A 19,488-nucleotide genomic window follows, 5' to 3' on the forward strand; every position below is an offset into this window, starting at 1 on the left:
TGCCTTGAGAGGGCACCAAGGATAAGCTATTCCATCAGTTTCCCAGGGATGGAGGTGAGTGCTTCTCCCACAGCCTTTTAGTCACCCCTTTTTGATGCAATCAAGGGATAGAGAAATGATTTTCCCAGTGTTGTTGGATCACCATTGCTGAGGACATTTTCCAAAGCACTGCGTCCTTCCTGGAGATCAGCTTCCCCTGCACCACAGGCCCTGCAGGGCTTCAGAGACGTCCCAGAGAGCAAAGCCCTCTCCTGCCAAGGCTGCACAGTCCAGCCCTGCGTCTCTCTGGTCATGAGGGTTTGCTCTCCTTCGGGTCACCTCATTTCATCTTTCCATTGCCATCTGCCATCCACCCCTGCATGCTCTGAAGAAAACTTTTTCCTTGCATGGGACCTTGGGCACTTGGTACTGCCTTTCTTTGTTACACATCTGAGTGTGGTTCTGGTGCTTAGCTGAGGTCCAGCATATCTGCTCTGATTTATTAATTAGGCAGGACATGATAGGATGAGGGGGAATGGCTTCACACTGGAAGAAGGTAGATTTAGATTAGTTTTTAGGGAGAAATTTTTCACTTTGAGAGTGGTAAGGCACTGGAACAGCTTGCCCAGAGAAGTTGTGGGAGGTCCTGCCAGAACATCCAGCAGCTCCTTCAATACCCTGTGATGAATCCCATCAGGCCCCATGGACTTGTGAACATTCAGCTGATACAGCTGTTCTCTGACGATTTCCGTCCCACAAATGGAAAGTTTTTGTGGTCCTCCAATTCAGGGGACCGGGCAGCCCAAGCTCTAGATGCATGATTAACGAGTGAGGCAAAAAAAAGCATTGCACACTGCTGCTTTTTCTTCATCCCTATCAGTCAGATGACCACCTTCAACAACTATCGGTCCAACGTTTTCTTTAGACCTCCTCTTGCTATTAATGTACTTAAAAAAGCACTTCTTGTTTTATAGAATGCTTTAGGTTGGAAGGGGCCTTGAAGATCATCAACTTTCAACCCCCCTGCCATAGGCAGGGACACCTCCCACTAGACCAATTTGCTCAAAGCCCCATCCAGCCTGGCCTTAAACACCTCCAGGGATGGGACCTCAACAACTTCTCTGGGCAACCTCCGCCAGTGCCTTACCACCCTTAAAGTCAAAAATTTCTTCCTAATATTTAATCTAAATCCACCCACTTCCAGTTAAAAGCCATTCCCCCTCATCCTATCACTACATGCCCTAGTATAAAGTCCTTCCTGAGCTCCCCTGTAGGCACCCTTTAGGTACTGGAAGGGGCTATAAGGTCTCCCCGGAGCCTTCTCTTCTCCAGGCTGAACAACCCCAACTCTCTTAGCCTGTCCTCATAGGAGAGCTGCTCCAGACCGTTGATCATCTTCAGGGCCTCCTCTGAACCTGCCCTAACACATCCATGTTCTTCTTATGTTGAGGGTATCAGAGCTGGATGCAATATTCCAGGCGTGGTCTCACGAAAGCAGAGTAGAGGGGCAGAATCACCTCCCTTGACCTGCTGGCCATGCTGCTTTTCATGGACACCAGGATCTGGTTGGCCTTCTGGGCTGCAGTCTCACATTGCTGGCTCATGTTGAGCTTCTCGTCAATCAGCACCCCCAGGTCCTTCTCCTCAGGGCTGCTCTCCGGCCATTCCCCGCCGAGCCTGTATTTGTGCTTGGGATTGCCCCGACCCAGATGTAGGACCTTGCACCCGGCCTGGTGGAACTGCATGAGGTTGGCTTGGGCCCACCTCTCCAGGCTGTCCAGGTCCCTCTGGATGGCAGCCCTCCCCTCCAGCGTGTCAACCTCGCCAAACAGCTTGGTTTCATCAGCAAACTTGCTGAGGGTGCACTCAACCCCACTCTCCATGTCTCTGACAAAGATGTTGTACAGCACCTGAGGAACGCCACTAATCACTGCTCTCCACTTGGACATGGAGCAATTGACCACAACACTTTGAGTGCGACCGTCCAGCCAGTTCTTTATCTATTGAGTGGTCCATCTGTCGAATCCATGTGTCTCCAATTTAGAGACCAGGATATTGTGCGGGACAATGACAAACGCTTTGCACAAGTCCAGGTAGATGACATCAGTTGTTCTTCCCTTGTCCACTGCCGCTGTAACACTTTCGTAGAAAGCCACAAAATTTGTCAGGCATGACTTGCCCTTGGTGAAGCCATGCTGGATGCTACCAATCACCTCCTTATTTTCCATCTGCCTCAGCAGAGTTTCCAGGAGGATCTGCTCCATGATCGGGCCAGGCACAGGGGTGAGACTGACTGGCCTGTAGTTCCCTGGGTTTTCATTATTTTCCTTCTTGAAAATAGGGGTTATTTTTCCCATTTTTCCAGTCAGCAGGAAGCTCACCAGAGTGCCATGACTTCTCAAATATGAGGGACAGTGGCTTAGCAACTTTGTCTGCCAGTTCCCTCAGGACCCGCGGATGTGTCTCATCAGGTCCCATGGACTTGTGCACCTTCAGGTTCCTCAGGTGGTTTATACATGATCTTCACCTACAGTGGGCAGTTCTTCACTTTCCAGCTCCTTGCCTTTGCCCTCTGCATCATGGGCAGTGCGGCTGCCGTCTTTGCCAGTGAAGACTGAGGCAAAATAGTCATTGAGGACCTCAGCTTTGTCTCTGTCCCAGGTGACCAGTTCTTGCATTTCCTTCCGGAGAGGGCCCACATCTTCCCTAGTCTTTCTTTTCTCGCTGACATACTTAAAGAAAGATTTTTGTTTGTCTTGATGCCCCTGGCCAGATTTAGTTCTATCTGGGCTTTAGCTTGCCTAACCTGATCCGGGGCTGCTTGAAAAATTTCTCTGTATTCCTCCCAGGCTTCCCACCCCTGTTTCCACCCCCTATAGGCCTCCTTTTCACTTGTGAGCATGTCCAGGAGCTCCTTGTTCATCCATGCAGGCCTCCTGGCTTTTCTGCCTGCCTTCTTCTTTGTAGGGATGCATCACTCCTGAGCTTGGAGAAGGTGAGCCTTGAATATTAACTGGCTTACTTGGGCCCTTCTTCCCTCCAGCGCTTCATCCCATGGCACTATACCAAGCAGATTCTTCAAGAAGCCACAGTCAGCTCTGCTAAAGCCCAGGGTGGTCAGCTTGCTGCGAACCTTCCTCGCTGCCTTGACAATCTCAAACTTGATCATTTCATGGTCACGGCAGCCCAGGCTGCCCTTGAGCTTAACACTGCCTACCAGCCCCTCCTTGTTGGTAGGGACAAGGTCCAGCAGAGCTCCTCTCCTCGTTGGCTCCTCTACCACTGGGAGAAAAAAGTTGTCGTCAATACAATCCAAGAACCTCCTGGACTGCCTATGCCCTGCTGTGTTACCCTTCCAACAGATGTCAGCAAACTTGCTGAGGGTACACTCTGTGCCCTCATCCAGGACGTTGATTAACATGTTGAACAAGACTGGCCAGTACTGACCCCTGGGGAGCACTGCTACTTACAGGCCTCCAACTAGACTGTGCGCCGAACACTATGCTATCAGCCTCATTCCGCACAGTATTCTTGTGTCCAGTTAGGACATTATGGTCTGATTGGGTGGATAAGTAGATGGGTAATAACTGAGATCAGTACTCGGGCTTGGAAGAACGTGGTGAACGCATAGTGTTCTGCCCAGAGGGATGTATCTAGTCGGGTTCCACCATGTTTCAAGGGCTTTTAATTACCCAAAGGAGATGACAAAATGCTTTTTTTATACCATTTGTAGATGACACCTCATTGAGGAGAGCAGACACTATATTAGAGGGCAGGGTTGCCATCCCAAGGGACCTAGACAGGCTTGAAGGACAGGCCAACAGTAACATCATGTTATCCAACAAGGACAGATCTAAAGTTCTTTCGCTGAGCTTGACTAAGGGCCTGAAGTGACAGAGGGCAGGGACTGCCTAGGTTGGTATCAGCACTGCAGGAAAGGCTCTGGTGGTCCTTTGGTTTCATTAGCCAAAACATGGAGCCGTCAGCAAAGGCCAAAAGCATCCTGGGTGGTAGGAACAGGAGCACAGCCAGTGGGAGTGATTACCGCCCTGGGCTCAGCACATTTGAGAACAGATCCAGAACACTCTCCCAGGTTCTGACCCACTGCAATGCCTGAGAGACACTGGTAAACTGGAGCCCGTACAGTGGAGGGCCACCAAGGTGGTCAGGGTTGGAGCATTTGTGCTGTGAGAAGAAGCTGAAAAAGCTGGGCTTGTCCAGCTGGAAGAAAGGAAGATCTTGGGGGAACATGCAGCAGCATGTCCCAGTGGACAACAGGATGCCCATGAGCCAGCAATGTGTCTTGGTGGCCGAGAAGGCCAATGGCATCCTGGGGTGCACCAAGCAGAGTGTGGCCAGCAGGTCGAGGGAGGTCATCCTCCCCCTCTACTCTGCCCTGGTGAGGCCTCATCTGGAGTACTGTGTCCAGATCTGGGCTCCCCAGTTCAAGAAGGACAGGGAACTGCTGGAGAGGGTCCAGCAAAGGGCTACAAAGATGATGAGGGGATTGGAACATCTCTCTTATGAGGAAAGGCTGAGGGACTTGGGGCTTTTTAGTCTGGAGAAAAGGAGACTGAGGGGGGACCCTATCTATGCTTATAAATACTTAAAGGGAGGGTGCCAGGGGGATGGGAACAGTCTTTTGTCAGTGGTGCCCAGTGATAGGACTATAGGGAACAGGCACAAACTTGAATGTAGGAAGTTCCATCTTAACATGAGGAGGAACTTCTTTCCTTTGAGGGTGGCAGAGCACTGGCACAGGCTGTCCAGAGAGGTGGGGGAATCTCCCACTCTGGAGACATTCCAAACCCACCTGGTTGCCATCCTGTGCAACCTGCTGTAGGTGACCCTGCTCTGGGAGGGGGTTTGGACTAGCTGATCTCCAGAAGTCCCTTCCAACCCTGACCACTCTGTGATTCTGTGAAACTGGAGAGACGTGGATATGAAGGGTGGACTGTTCGGTGGATGAGGAACTGGTTGGATAGTCCCATCCAGTAGTGGTCAACGGCCTCACATCCAGATGGAGACTGGTGACAAGGGGTGATCCTCAGGGGTCCATACTGGGACCAGTACTGTTCAATATCTTCATCAGTGACATAGGCCGTGGGATCGAGTGCACCCTCAGCAAGTATGCTGATGACACCACGCTGAGTGTTGCGATTGAAACTCCCAGCGGACAGGATGTCATCCAGAGGGACCGGGACAGGCTCAAGAAGTGAGCCCGCATGAACAGCATGAGGTTCAACAGGGCCAAGTGAAGGGTCCTGCACCTGGGTCGGGGCAATCCCTGATATCAATACAGCCTGGGGGATGAAAGGATGGAGAGCAGCCCTGCCGAGAAGGACTTGGGTATACTGGGGGATGAAAAGCTGGACATGAGCTGGCAATGTGCGCTCGCAGATCACAAAGACAACAGTATCCTGGGCTGTATCAAAAGAAGCATTACCAGCAGGTTGAGGGAGGGCATTCTGCCCCTCTGCTCTGCTTTGGTGAGACCCCACCTGCAGTGCTGCTCCAGCTCTGGAGCCCTCAGCACAGGAGAGACATGGACCTGTTGGAGTGGGTCCAGAGGAGGCCACAAAGATGCTCTGAGGGCTGGAGCACCTCTGCTGTGAGGAAAGGCTGAGAGAGCTGGGGTTTTTCAGCCTGGAGAAGAGAATGCTCTGGGGAGACTTTATTTGGGCCTTCCAGTACCTAAAAGGGGCCTACAGGAGAGCTGGGGACAGAGTTTTTAGCAGGGCCTGTTGCGATAGGACAAAGGGTGAGGGCTTTAAACTAAAAGGGGGGAAATTTACACTCGATATAAAGAACTTTTTAACAATGAGGATGGTGAGACACCGGCCCAGGTTGCCCAGAGAGACAGGAGATGCCCCATCCATGGAAACATTCCAGGCCAGGTTGGCCGGGGCTTGGAGACAGCTCATCCAGTTGAAGGTGTCCCTGCTCATGGCAGGGGGGTTGCACTAGATGGCCTTTAATGGTCCCTTCCAACCTAAACCATTCCATGATTCTAAACAGAGCCCGTTTTTACTGGGAGGGGACCAAGTCTGTACTGGAAGGGTTTAATGAAATCCAGTTTCAAATGGCACAGTGCCCAGTCGTACTGGGAGGGGATGAGAGGATGCAGTTTATACTGGGAGCGTGCTCAGCCTGTACTTGGAGAGGTGAAAGAGGACTAGTTTGTAGTGGGAGGGGCCAAGTTTGTACTGGCAGGGGTTAAAGCAACCCAGTTTGTACTGTGACAGAGCCCAGACTGTAGTGGGAAGGGGCCAGGGGCTCCAGTTTGGACTGGGAGGGTGGCCCAGTGTACCCTGGGAGGGTCTAAAGGCATAAAGTTTGTACTGGGACAGGGCCCAGTCTGTTTGTACTGAGACGAGGCCCAGACTCTGCTGGGATTGGCTCGGAGGATCCCGTTTCTACGTGGAGAGGGCCCAGTCTGTACTGGGAGGAAACTGGGGGATCCAGTCTGTACTGAGATGAGGCCCAGTCTGTACAGGGCAGTGTTAAAGCGATCCATTTTGTACTGGTACACAGAGCAGTCTGCACTGGGAGCTGGGCTGGGATCCACTTTGGACTAGGAAGAGGCTCTTTCTCCACAGGGAGGAATTAAAGGGATTCTCTTCATACTGGGACAAGGCCCCTTCTGTACTGGGAGGGAATCAGGGGATGCAGTTTGGACTGGGACAGGGCCCAGTCTGTCCTGGCATAAGTTAGAGGATCCAGATTGTATTGGAGGTGGCCAGTTGGTAGTGGGTGGGGACCGGGGAGTCCATTTTGGACTTGGCATTGGCCCAGTCTGTACTTGGAGGGGTTAAATGGAGTAATCTCTATTTGTTGACAGTCTGTTCTGTATTGGGAGGGGAGCACGGGATCCAGTTTGTACCAGGAGGGGACCCAGTCTGTACTGGGAGGGGGCCACAGCATCTAGTTAGTACTGCCACGGGGACCAGTCTGTAGTGGGAGGGGTTAAGGGATTTGGTGTGTACTGGGAAGGGCGCAGTGTATACCGGGAGGGTTTAAAGAGGTAAAGTTTCTCATGGAATGGGGCCCAGGGGTTACAGGGAGGGGGCCATGGGATCCAGTTTGTACTGGCACCTGACCCAGTTTCTGTGTGGAGGGGATGAGGTGGTGGAGTTTGTACTGGGACAGGAACTAGTTTTTACTAAGAGGGGATCGAGTGATCCAGTTTGTACTAGGAGAGGGCCCCATCTGTACTGGCAGAGGTTGAGGGGATCCACTTCATACTGGGTCAGGGCCCAGTCTCTACTGGGAGGGGTTGAGGAGATCCACTTTCTAGTGGGACAGGGGCCCAGCCTGTCATGGGAGGGGTTAAAGGGATGCAGTTTATACTGTGAGAAGGCTCAGTCTGTACTGGGAGGGGATTGGGGATCCAGTTTGTACAGGGACGAGGCCCAGTCTTCTTGGGCTTGGTTCAAAGGGCCCCATTTTGGACTTGAAAGGGCCCAGTCTGTGCTGGGAGGTTGCCAGGAGATGCAGTTTGTACTTGGATGGTGCCCAGTCTGCATTCCGAGGGGATCAGGGGATCCCACTGACACTGGGATTCGGCGCAGTCTATACTGGGACACGTTAAAATGATCCACTTTGTACTGGACAGGACCCAGTCTGTACTGGGAGGTGTTAAATAAAGGCCGACAAGGCAGATATCATGGTGGGAGTCTGTTATAGACCACCCAACCAGGATGAAGAGACAGATGAAATATTCTAGAAGCAGCTGGGACAAGTGTCACGATAGCCAGCCCTTGTCCTCGTGGGGGACTTCAACTTACTGGATGTCTGCTGGAAATGCAATAGAGTGGAGAGGAAGCAGCCCAGGAGGTTCCTGGAGTGTGTTGAGGGTAACTTCCTGACACAGGTGGGGAGGGAGCAGAGGAGGGAAGCACCCCACTGGACCTGTTGTTTGCAAACAGAGAAGGGCTTGTGGGGGATGTGAGGATTGGAGGCCATCTTGGGCATAGTGATCATGAAATGACAGAATTTTCAATTCTTGGAGAAGTCAGGAGGGGGGTCAGCAGAACTGCCACCTGGGACTTCCGGAGGGCGGGCTTTGGCCTGTGTAGGGGTGTGGTTAACAGAGTCCCTTGGGAGGAAGTCCTGAAGGGCAAAGGAGTCCAGGAAGGCTGGACATTCATCAAGAAGGAACTTGTAAAGGCACGGGAGGAGGCTGTCACCATGTGCCGAAAGACGAGCCATCAGGGAAGAAGACCTGGCTGAACAGAGAGCTTTGGCTGGAACTGAGGGGAAAAAAGGGGTTTATGACAGTTGGAAGAAGTGGCAGGCAACTCAGCTGGACTGCAAGGATGTCATGAGGTTATGCAGGAAGAAAAGTAGAAGGGCTAAAACCCAACTAGGAGTTAATCTGGCCATGCCATAAAAGACAATGAAAAATGTTTCATAAATACATCAACAAAAGGAGGGCTAAGAAGAATCTCCATCCTTTATTGGATGTGGAGGGAAACACAGTGACCAGGGATGAGGAAAAGGCTGACGTACTTAATGCCTTCTTTGCCTCAGTCTTTAAGAGTAAGACCAGTTGCTCTCTGGGTACCCAGCCCCCTGAGCTGGAAGACAGGGTTGGGCAGCAGAATGAAGCCCCCACAATCCAAGGGGAAATGGTGAGGAACCTGCTACATCACTTAGAAATACACAAGTCTATGGCGCCGCTTGAGATCCACCCAAGCGTACTAAGGGAACTGGCGGGAGTGCTCAGCAAGCCACTTTCCATCATCTATCAGCATTCCTGGCTAACTGGGGTGGTCCCAGTTGACTGGAAGATAACAAATGTGGTGCCCATCTATAAGAAGGACCAGAAGGAGGACCTGGGGAATTACAGGCCTATCAGTCCGACCTCGGTGCTGGGGAAGGTTACGGAGGAGATCATCCTGAGTTCCATCATGCAGCACATACAGGAGAACCAGGCGATCAGACCCAGCCACCATGGGTTTATGAAAGGCAAGTCCTGCCTGAGAAACCTGACCTCCTTCTATGACAAGGTGACCAGCTTAGTGGATGAGGAAAAAGCTGTGGATGTTGTTTACCTGCGCTTCATTAAAGCCTTTGACACGTTTTCCCACAGCGTTCTCCTGGAGAAACTGGCTGCTCATGGCTTGGACAGGTGTACACTCTGCTGGGTAAAACACTGGCTGGACGGCCGGGACCAAAGAGTGGTGCTGAATGGAGTCCAATGCATTTGGCGGCCGGTCACAAGTGACGTTCCCCGGGGCTCAGTACTGGGACGGGTTCTCTTTAATATCTTTATCAACGATCTAGACAAGGGGGTGGAGTGCCCCCTCAGTAAGTTTGCAGATGACACCAATTAAGGTGGCAGTGTTGATCTGCCTGAGTGTCGGAAGGCTCTGCAGAGGGATCTGGACAAGCTGGATCCATGGGCCGAGGCAAATGGTGTGGGGTTCAACAAGGCCAAGAGCCGGGTCCTGCCCTTGGGTCACAACAACCTCACGCAGCGCTACATGCTTGGGGCAGAGTGGCTGGAAAGATGCCCAGCAGAAAAGGACCTGGGGGTGTTGGTGGCTGAATATGAGCTGGCAGTGTGCCCAGGTGGCCATGAAGGCCCACAGCATCCGGGCTTGTACCAGTAAAAGTGTGGTGAGCAGGACTAGGAAAGTGATCGTCCCCCTGTACTCTGCACTGGTGAGGCCCCACCTCGAGTACTGTGTTCAGTTTTGGGCCGCTCATGACAAGAAGGACATTGAGGTGTTAGAGAGTGTCCAGAGAAAGGCAATGAAGCTGGTGAGGGGTCTGGAGGACAAGTCTTGTGGGGAGCGGCTGAGGGAACTGGGGTTGTTCAGACTGGAGAAGAGGAGGCTGAGGGGAGACTTTCTCACTCTCTACGGTTCCGTGAAAGGACGTTGTAGCGAGGTGGGGGTTGGTCTCTTCTCCCAAGTAATGAGAGAGAGGACTTGAGGAAATAGCCTCAAGTTTCTCCAGGGGACATTTACATTGCGTATTAGGAAAAATTTCTTCAGCTAAAGGGCTTTCGAGCACTGGAACAGGCGGCCCAGGGAAGTGGTTGAGTCACCATCCCTGGAGGTATTTAATGGATGTGCAGATGTGGCACACAGGGACATGGTTTAGTGGTGGACTTGGCAGTGTTAGGTTTACAGTTGGACTCTATGAACATAAAGGTCTTATGCAATTCTCAATGATTCTTTGATTCTTTTGGGACTCTGGATTTTGTTCTGTCCTTGACCCTTTTTGGGAGGGCAGGAGGTGTCACAGAATTTTCCTACACTCAGCCTCGCTCACCCTCACACCCCACGGCCACCAGGAAGAGCCCTGAGCCACCAGTGGGCAGGACTTGCCTTCCCAGGGCCTGAGGGTCAAGGTTTGGCCTTTCTGCTGCATCAACCAAGCCAAGGGGTTCCTCAGCATTACAGCCACCTGCACAGTGCCTTTGCCTACCTGCAGCCACAGCCTCCAGTTATCTCCTCTAACGAGCCCATGGGGAGGCTTTGGCAGTAACGACCCTCCGTGGGGCCAATCAAGGCTTCAAGGTACTTTGCTTCTGACTTGGACTTCTGGAGCACTTTGTTCAATCTTCTCTCAGTGCCTGAGGCTCATGGACTCAGCACCAAATACACCATGGGACTCATTAAAAGACAGAAAGCCCTAACAAGGTGTTCATCGTTCTTGTAATTTTCTTCAGATCTTCAAGACTTGTACAGCCAATTAGAGAGGTTTCAGAGTGTAATTAAGGAGGAGATTTCAAAGCGCACCTAATAAAAATGTCTTTTTTATTTTAAAGGATATACTATATTACTCCTGATTATCACTTACGATTAGGATAGAAGCATTCTCTGATTGTTCTGGATACAGGGTGTCCCTTCAGGGGGTCTGGACAGGGAGGAGAAGCAGTCCCTGGAGGTCTGACACTGTAGGACAGCTTTGCTCCTCACCTCCCCACCCTCCCCATTTCTGACATTGGCCACCTGGGACTGACACCCCTGGTCCTTGCATCAGACTTCTCCACTGAAGTCTGCAGCTGGATGTCACAGCTCCATTGCCCCATCTCCCACCTGCGCTCCTCAGAGCCCTGGCTGCACCCAGGCGCAGGAGAACTTTTCCTGTTTGTAAGAAAAGAAAAGTAAAGCATAATCAGATTTCCTAAACAATAACACACAGTCCGCAATCACACGCTCAGGACAAGCTACCTCTAATGAGGCTGCCTTTCTACAAGGGAGTTCTTATGAGAAAGAGTTTAGGAAGGTAGATAGACAAGACAGATATAAACACAATTAAGGAGTTGGCTGAGGAGACAATTAGATTGTTGAAAGACAGGCACTTTTACTTGGCTCTTATGTGGCCATGGAAGGTGCTCAGAGGTACCCTGCCTTACTCCAGTGCTGTGAGATGTGTTTGGGTGCTGTGCTGGATCCAGTCTGTGAAAGTTCACTGAGGGTAAAATGAATCACTTGCCAGACTCCTTTCCCTGTGCCAGCTGTCTCCCTCGTGGCTGCAAAACTCTCATTTGCAGGCTCATACAGATATTTGGCGCTGTCCCTGCAGATCCCTTGTGCTCTTCTGGCAGCTCCCAAGTCCCTCCAGAAAAACGCTGCTCTGCCATCAGCCCTATGAACTGCTGCAGAGCCCCAGGCAGGTTTGTTGGAGACCATTCACTGTCTGCATGGGCCCTGGCCACCAACAAGCAACACCTGAACCAGCCCTAAGTCCCTAGAAGGCCATCCTGGGACCACAGTCTCATCGCACTGAGCCCACAGAGAACAAACAAAGCAACAAGGCTCTTTAGAGTCTATTCCTTGGGCATGTTCTTGAGAGCAACTTTGGAAGAAGACCGAAGCCTTCAAGCACTGTGCTGAGGACATCCCCTGTCATGATGGAGATGCCGTTATAGAGGTCAGCTGTATCACAGAAGTGCTCATGGCCTGTCCCTGCCTGCAGTCACAGGACTACCACACAGCAGGACTGTGACCCCTGAGGCCTTACACCTACACAAGGGCTCCAAAGGAGAGCGTGGGAGTGGCAAGAGAGCATCTCTGGCAAGACCGAGGCTGGTGCGCCCTGGCAGTGGTGCTGTGCTGGGACTCGTTCCCCTCCACCTCTGCACACAGGCACTGCCCTGTGTCTTTACAGAGGTCTCAGAGGAAGGATCTAAGACAAACAAGTCGCTGCAGGGTCCTTTCTTTTGTTTGAATACACAGAGAGCACTGCACCAGATTTACACAGTCTGTGGGTCAAATTCTACAGGTACACAATGAATTAGAAGTGGGAAGAATAATAAAATTTTGCTGAGCACAACATTATAACAAGAAAAACAAAGAAACACACACCCATCAAAAACCTGAGAAGACAGGCTGGGCCTGTAATGAGTTACACTCTGAATGCTGTGCAGCAGAAAACAGACACTCTATTGCTTCTGAAAAACAAAAGATGAGGGGTTCTCTGCTGGAGGCACCACCGAGTACAGCACTGTCACCACCAGGTCAAGGGATAGGGAGGTGAGATAGACAGGGGCTTCAGGTGGGTAAACGCTGATGTGCTGACAAACAGAGGCCATGAGGAGGTGAGAGAGGAACATGGAAAAGACTTTGTGCTGCCCCTGCTCAGAGGGGATCCTCAGCACAGCCCTGAAGATCTGCACATAGGACACCACAATGAAAACAAAACCGCCAAATCCAAAAACGATACTAATCACAAGTACTGCATCTTCTCTGTGGTAGGTGTCTGAGCACGGGAGCTTGAGGATGTGGGGGATTTCACAGAAGAACTGGTGCAGGGCATTGCCCTGGCAGAGGGGCAGTGAAAATGTATTGGCCGTGTGCAGCACAGCATAGGGAAAAACACTGCCCCAGGCAGCTGCTGCCATGTGGACACAGGCTCTGCTGCCCAGGAGGGTCCCGTAGTGCAGAGGTTGGCAGATGGCAATGTAGTGTTTGTAAGCCATGACAGTGAGAAGAGAAAACTCTGCTGCAACACAGAAAAAGAAAAAAAAAAAAAAAACAACCAAACACCTGAAGAGCACATCCTGAGTAAGAGATGGCCCTTGTGTCCCAGAGAGAACTGGCCATGGCTTTGGGGAGAGTGGTGATGGAGCCCAGGTCAAGAACAGATTGGCTGAGGAGGAAGAAGTACATGGGGGTGTGGAGGAGGTGGTCGCAGGCGATGGCGGTGATGATGAGGCCATCTCCCAGGAGGGCAGCCAGGTAGATGCCCAGGAAGAGCCAGAAGGTCAAGAGCTGCAGCTCCCGAGTGTCAGCACATGCCAGAAGGAGGAACTGGGTATTGGAGCTGCTATTCAACAGCTACTCTGGGCATGGCGCACTGCTGAAAGAGAAGACTTTGACAAGTTAAGGGAGACATCTTTGAGCCCATCCTGTGCTGTTTCCCAACAGATCCCCTGATAATGACTTCTTTTTTCTTTGGCATACTTTCCTCCATTTCTGGGAGGACATGTGTTGAAGGACATGTGTCTGAAGGACAGGTGTTGGGCACAAGGACTAAAGGACAGCAGTAAAATGATGAGGCTTCTGGGTCAATACTTCCTTCAGTGAAAACCCTGACACAGTGTCCCAGCCTTCCTTTCCACAAAACCCTTCCAGAGGGGATGATGGCCACAGGGCCATGGTCTCATTGCAATTACAGAGACATGGTGGGATAGCTCGCAGGACTGGAATGCTGTCACGGACGGCTATGTACTGTTTCGGAAAGATAGGCCAGCGGGGTGAGGTGGTGGAGTTTCTTTCTACGGGACAGAGCAACTGGAATGTCTTGAGCTCTGCCTGCAGCTGGATGAAGAACGTGTTGAGAGCTTATCGTTAAGAATTAAGGGACAGGGAAATGTGGGAGACCCTGCTGTGGGTGTTTACTACAGACCACCAGATCAGGAAGAGGAAGTTGATGAGGCCTTCTACAGACAGCTGGAAATAGCCTCATGGTCACAGGCCCTGGTTCTCATGGGGGACCTCAGCCACCCCGATATTTGCTGGAAACAACAGGCACACACAGTCCTGGAGGTTTCTGCAGAGCATTGATGAGAACTTTTTGACACAGTTGGGGAAACCAACGAGGAGAGGTGCGCTGCTGGGCATTTTACTGACAAATAAAGAAGGACTAGTTGCGGATGTGAAGGCTGGGGGTAGCCTTGGCTGCAGTGACCATGAGATGGTGGAGTTCTGGATCCTGTGTGGAAGAAGCAGGGCAAAAAGTAGAATTACAAGCCTGGATTTCAGGAGAGCTGACTTTGGCCTCTTCAAAGACATACTTGGAGGAATCCCATGGGCAAAGGCTTTGGCAGGAAGGGGGGTGCAGGAGAGCTGATTAATAGAAAAGGTCCACTTCCTCCAACCTCAACATCAGTGCATGCCTATGAGTAATAAATCAGGCAGAGGAGGCAGGAAATCTGCATGGACAAGCAAGGACCTTCTGGAAAAACTCAGGTGCGAGAGAAAAGTTTACAGAATGTTGAAAAAGGGAGTGGTGACTTGGGAGGAGTATATAAACATTGCGAGAGTATGTAGGGATGCAACGAGGAAGGCTGAAGCGCACTTGGAATTAAACCTGGCCAGGGATGTCAAGGACAATAAGAAGGGCTTCTCCAAGTGCATCAGTAGTAAAAGGCAGACCAGGGAAAATGTGGGCCTGCTACTGAATGAGGTGGGTGCCCTGGTGACGGAGGACGCAGAGAAGGCAGAATTACTGATACCTTCTTTATTTCAGTCTTTACTGGTAAGGCCGGCCCTCAGCAATCCCAGACCCAGGAGAGAAGAGAAAGAATCTGAGAAAATGAAGACTTTCCCTTGGTTGAGGAAGATAGGGCTAGAGATCATTTAGGCAAACTTGACACCCAGCGCCCTGATGGGTCACTCCCAGGAGTGTCGAGGGACCTGGCAGATGTTATTACGAAGGCGCTCTCCATCATCTTTGAAAGGTCAGGGGGACAGGAGAGGTGCCTGACGACTGGAGGAAAGCCAAAGTCATGCCAGTCTTCAAAAAGGGCAAGAAGGAGGACCCAGGAAACAGCAGGCCGGTCAGTGAGACCTGGAAAGGCTGGAGAGTTGGGTGGAGAGGAACATAATGAAGTTTAACGAGGGCAAGTGTAGGGTCCTGCCCCTGTGGAGGAAAAACCCCATGCACCAGTAAAGGTTGGGGGTTCACTTGCTGCAAAGCAGCTTTGCTGAGAGGGACCTGGGAGTCCTGGTAGACAATAAGTTGACCATAAACCAGCCCTGGTAGCCAAGAAGGCCTATGGTCTCCTGGGGTGCATTACAAAAGAGCGTGGCCAGCAGGTGGAGGAAGGTCATCCTTCCCCTCTGCTCTGCCCTGCTGAGGCCGAATCTGGAGTAGTGTGGCCAGTTCTAGGTACACCAGTGCAAGAAAGACAGGGAACTACTGGAGAGAGTCCAGTAGAGGGCTACAAAGATGTTCAGGGGACTGGAGCACCTCTCATGAGAAACAGCTGAGAGAGCTGCGTCTGTTGAGCCTGGAGAAGAGAAGGCTGAGAGGGGATCTCCTCAATGCTTATCAATATCTAAAGGACGGGTGTCAAGAAGATGGGGCCAGACTCTTTTCTCTGCTGCCCAGCAACAGAATCAGGGGAAATGGGCACAAACTGGAACACAGGAAATTCCATCTGAACACAAGGAAAAATGCATTTACTTTGAAGGCACCAAAGCACTGGAACAGGCTGTCCAGAGAGGCCGTGGAGTCTCCTTCTGTGGAGATATTCAAAAGCCACCTGGCTTCATTCCTGTCTAACCTGCTGAAGGTGACCCTACTTTGGCAGGGGGGTTGCACTAGATGATCTCCAAGGGTTCCTTCCAACCCCTACCATTCTGTGATCCTGTGATTCTGTGGTCTTCTATGTTTTCTGTTGGCCAAAGGGATTCCCCACCAGCATCCAGGACAATGCCCCCAGATGCTGCCCTGTCTCTCAAAATTGCTCCATTAGAGCATGCAGTTCCCTGCACGTGTCCTGAACCACCTCTGGCACCTCAGATGTCACCCGGTGTTTGCATTGGAAAAGCTCCCTCCTGGCCTCTGTCTCCATTACTCACACGGCAGCTCAGAGAAGGAGCTCACACCGATTTAGGGCAGCTGAGCTGAGGCAAGAGGAATCCCCCCTCTGGTGTTTCTGTGGGGTGCACTGGAGAAGCTGAATCATAGAATCATAGAATCATAGAATCAGTGAGGTTGGAAGGGACCTTTAAGATCATCAAGTCCAACCGTTAACCTACCCTGATATAAACACCACCACTCCTAAACCATGTCCCTAAGCACCTCATCTACCCTTTTCTTAAACACCTCCAGGGATGGTGAATCCACCACCTCTCTGGGCAGCTTATTCCAATGTTTAATAACCCTTTCAGTGAAAAAATGCTTCCTAACATCTAATCTAAACCTGCCCTGACATAACTTGAACCCATTTCCTCTTGTCCTATCACTTGTCGCCAGGGAGAAGAGGTCAGCTCCCATCTCTCTAAAACCTCCTTTCAGGTAGTTGTAGAGGGTGATAAGGTCTCCCCTCAGCCTCCTCTTCTCCAGGCTAAACAACCCCAGATCCCTCAGTCGTTCCTCATAAGGTTTGTCCTCCAGACCCTTCACCAGCTTTGTAGCCCTTCTCTGGACACGCTCCAACACCTCAATGTCCTTCTTGTAGTGAGGGGCCCAAAACTGAACACCGTACTCGAGGTGAGGCCTCACCAGTGCCGAGTACAGGGGGATGATGACTTCCCTAGTCCAGCTCACCACACTATTCCTGATGCAGGCCAAGATGGTGTTGGCCTTCTTGGCTGCCTGGGCACACTGCTGGCTCATGCTCAGCCGGTTGTCCACCAACACCCCCAGGTCCTTTTCTGCCAGGCAGCTTTCGAGCCACTCCGCCCCCAGTCTGTAGCGCTGCATGGGGTTGTTGTGACCCAAGTGCAGGACCCGACACTTGGCCTTGTTGAACCTCATACCATTGGCCTCAGCCCATCTGTCCAGCCTGTCCAGATCCCTCTGCAGAGCCAATCTACCCTCAAGCAGATCAACACGCCCCCCCAGTTTAGTGTCGTCTGCGAAGTTACTGAGGGTGCACTCGATCCCCTCATCCAGATCGTTGATGAAGATATTAAAGAGAACGGGCCCCAGCACCGATCCCTGGGGGACACCACTCGTCACTGGACAGCAACTGGATTTAACTCCATTTACCACCACTCTCTGGACACGGCCATCCAGCCAGTTTTTTACCCAACGAAGAGTATACCTGTCCAGGCCATGAGCAGCCCGTTTCTCCAGGAGAATGCTATGGTAAAAGGTGTCAAAAGCCTTGCAAAAATCCAGGTAGATAACATCCACAGCTTTTCCCTTGTCCAGCAAGTGGGTCACCTTGTCATAGAAGGAGATCAGGTTTGAAAGGCATGACAGGAATGTCCCTCCGGCCTCAGGAACATTGCTGAGGAAGACCGAACATTGATGCCTCCTGTAGGTCCACACACCCTGGCAGAGCAGAAATTCCTTCCCACTGCAGGAATCAGTCTGTCCAGGGTTCAGAGAGGGACAGTCAGTGATGACTTCATTCTGTTTCAAACTCTGCTCCCCAGGAGAGACCCCGCTGCCTTGGAGGAGCTGTCAGCCCTGGAGGCGCAGGGACACCTCGAGGGATTGGGGCAGTGCGGGGAGGAGGCAGAGAAAGCCACAGCTGGTCCTCTGCTGCTGAGCTGGGCCGGGCTGCTGGGACGGAGGGAGGTCCTGGCAAGCGGGCAGCGCTGCAGAGAGACAGCTCTGCCCAGGAGCAGCTCCTCTGCACAGCGCAGCAGGGCTGAGGGCACTGCCTGCAGGCAGCGAGGGCAGAGCAGGGAGGCAGAGAGAGGTTGAAGGCAGTCTGGAGAGGGAGGATGCTGAGGGTGAGTGGGGGGAGAACTCTTCCCAAAGCAGAGCAGCTGCAGTAGCTGGAGAGATCTCCAACAGCTGGCACCTCCCACAGCCCGTGGGATCTTTCAGGAGGACGCTCACACTTCTCTGCTGTGGAAGAAGAGGACATTCTCTAGATTGGGGCTTCCCTGCTGCACCATCAGAGGCACAGGGCATGACGGCTGCCTTCTCCCAGGAATGGCCAAAGGGCTGTGAAGGTGGGTGTGCAGGCAGGGGTTGGCAGGGCTGTCCTTGCCAGCAGGGTCCCTGCACTCCGGGGGCTATGTGCAGGGCAGGGACTTTGCCGCCTGCCAGGGTCAGCTCTCCGCCTGCCCGGGGAGCTCCCACGTAGGTTCTGTGGGGAGAAGCTGTGGGTGGGAGTAGCAACCCCTGGTGGGGAGGGGTCATTCTGTTTTTTAGAGGGACATGTGTGGGTCAGGACTGTTTACACCTCCAGATCACCTCTGGGCATTCCTGAGGGCACATTTCATGTTTGAGTTCCCTGAACAGTAGAGGGTCTGTCTTTTGATGTTTCCCATCTTGGTTGGCTGGGTGGGCAGTGGCAGATGTACAATGGGACTTTAAAAGAAAGCTCAAAGGAGGGATCCCTGTAGAGATAAGGAGCTTTCCTGAGGCTTTGTCTTTGTTTTCCAGCTCTGGGGGCTACAGACAGCACCAGCATCCCCTTTGCAGTCTCACCAGGGTCTGTGGCACCTGCCCTTTAGCCCCTGCACACACGCAGAGACTGCAGGGCAGAGCTGGGCACACGGGGGCTGCCATGGGGTCTTCGAGCACTGGCAGGGAAGAGACGTGGCGGCAGGGAAAAGGCTGCTGGCAGGGAGAGCTCCAGGCAGTGGAGATGGGCAGGGAAGGAGGGAGCTGCTCCTGGAAGCCCTGCTGCAGGGGAGATAGGGGCACCTCCAGCCACCCCTGCAGTGCAGATGCCTTCCCTGAGCCACCCAGCACAGCCCTCAGCCCTCACGGCCATGGGCTCTGGGGTGGGAGTCAGCTCTGTGCCCGGCAGAGCAGCAGGAGAGGCGAAGGGCATCCCTCCTGCCACGTGCCCCATTGCTGCTGCCCAGCGGTGGGGCTGAGGGTACCTGCCCTGCATGATCAGTGTCTGGGCGGTGGTGTGCCCAGCAGGGTGAGGGTAATGCTGCCCTGAGTGCCCGGCTGCCTCTCCCCGTGCCTCTCCCAGCCAGACCCTCATGGGATTTCTCCTGGTTTCTCCAGGTGTCTCCTTTAAAGTTATCTTTTTATTGCTGTCAGCGTACTTGGGGATGGGAATTTCAGCTGCAGAGTCCCACACTGATCTTGTTCATCCACTCCTGACTATGCGTCCATGGGAACCAGTGTCCCAGCTTTCCTCTGTGGACAATTGCTGTGGGCAATGCAGGCTGTGGGAGTGGGGAAGGAGTCCATTTTCTCTCACTGAGATCCCATAAATTGGATAAGTCCTTTGGGTGTCCATGGAAGCTGTGAGCTGCCCTCCAGGATGCCAACCTGTCCCATAGCACCTTTGTGTTATCGGAAAGCCCCACAGAGAAACACAGAGACTCTGTGACTGAGGAAAAGCTGTTGGGTGGGTGAAATGAGCTGTGGGTGTCCTTGGCTAGAGGTGGG

Source organism: Vanellus vanellus (assembly GCF_965231255.1).
Source record: "Vanellus vanellus genome assembly, contig: HAP1_SCAFFOLD_53, whole genome shotgun sequence".
Taxonomy (NCBI): Eukaryota; Metazoa; Chordata; class Aves; order Charadriiformes; family Charadriidae; genus Vanellus; species Vanellus vanellus.